Source organism: Sinocyclocheilus grahami, unplaced genomic scaffold (genome assembly GCF_001515645.1).
Source record: "Sinocyclocheilus grahami isolate Dianchi unplaced genomic scaffold, SAMN03320097.WGS_v1.1 scaffold55.1, whole genome shotgun sequence".
NCBI classification, from domain to species: Eukaryota; Metazoa; Chordata; class Actinopteri; order Cypriniformes; family Cyprinidae; genus Sinocyclocheilus; species Sinocyclocheilus grahami.
This window is the reverse complement of record NW_015505234.1, coordinates 2,896,199-2,897,484: the sequence shown is the minus strand read 5'-3', so window position 1 is coordinate 2,897,484 and position 1,286 is coordinate 2,896,199. Positions and strand designations below refer to the sequence as shown.

Sequence of the window (1,286 nt, the reverse complement as noted above, 5' to 3'; positions counted from 1 at the left end):
CGAGAAGCCCAGAAAAAGAAACGAGAGAGATGAACGGAGAGAATTAAGATGAACTGCCAGTAAAAACTCCTATAGTCCTATACTCTGGAAGTTGTTTTCCCCTGGCTCTTGCTTAAGGTCTGTCTGGCCGGCATGCTGGGTTGCCCAGTGGGAGCTTGGGGTGGAAGTTGTTTTTCTGCCCCCTACAGTGTGTCTCTCCTGCCCCAGGCTGTGGGCAGAGGGCCAGGGGAAAGGGTCTGTGAGCTGGGCAGGGGGGATGCTGGGAAAGGTGGAGGTTTTGGGCAGGGGGCCAGGCTCAAAGGTGGAGGGGGTAGAGGAGGGGTGAGAGGTCAGGGATGTGGAATGTGACTAGGTGAAGTGATAAGACACAGGTCTAGTTAGACCATGATTCTACCGAATCGCTTTTCTCTATGTTGCAACATGTCGGCATGTCGGAATGATTATATTTGAGTTAAGTGCACATGAACACAACCTTGAAGTCGCCCGGTAGGAAATTTTTTTTTAAGCTTTTAAGCTCTGACTTTGAGTTGTGCAGCATGTCAACTAAAAAAATAGGGCGTAATTGAATTGGTTATGATTGTAAAAAGTTGTAAATAGGGATGCACCGAAATGAAAATTCTTGGCCCGAAGCCGAAACTGAACAAAATGAAACACTGGGCCGAAGGCCGAATACTGTTTTTCGAGTTTTTTCCCCCATGTATTTTGCCAATTTTTTTCACCATTGCACAAATTAAATAGCCAAAATATGCTTTTTACTGTTTTGTCTTGCTTTTCAAAGAAAAAAATCAATTACGAAACAACAATTTAAAATATTGAACACTGAACATTTTTTCTAGCAGACATTATACCGACAAAGCACAATTTAACTTAAAATTAATAAGTTAGTACAATAATATTTTTTTTTGCCATCAGACCCCCTTCTTGAATCAGGCATTTATTTTTTACTATACAAATAAAAGCAGCCTTGCTGAGCAGAAGAGCCTTCTTTTAAAACTTTAGAAAATATTACAGATCCCAATTTGAACACTATGTGTGAATGTTATAATAAATGTATTAAAGGGGTCATATGATGCGATTTAAATTTTTCCTTTCTCTTTGGAGTGTTACAAACTCTTGGTGCGTTAAAAAAGATCTGTAAAGTTGCGAAGACTAAAGTCTAAAATCCAAAGATATATCCTTTATAAAAGTTAAGTCAAGAGTCAACCACGCCTACCTAAAACGGCTCGTTCTAACACGCCCCCACATGTCTATGTTACGATGTGGGGAGATTTGCATAACGCCGCCCA

The 1,286-nt window shown here is 40.7% G+C and overlaps 1 protein-coding gene across 5 annotated transcripts in view; it reads left to right on the top strand.

The window, feature by feature from the left end:
• LOC107583782 (zinc finger protein 423-like) overlaps positions 1-1,286 on the top strand; it is a 193,112-nt gene that overhangs the window by 97,403 nt on the left and 94,423 nt on the right. The window lies entirely within an intron of this gene.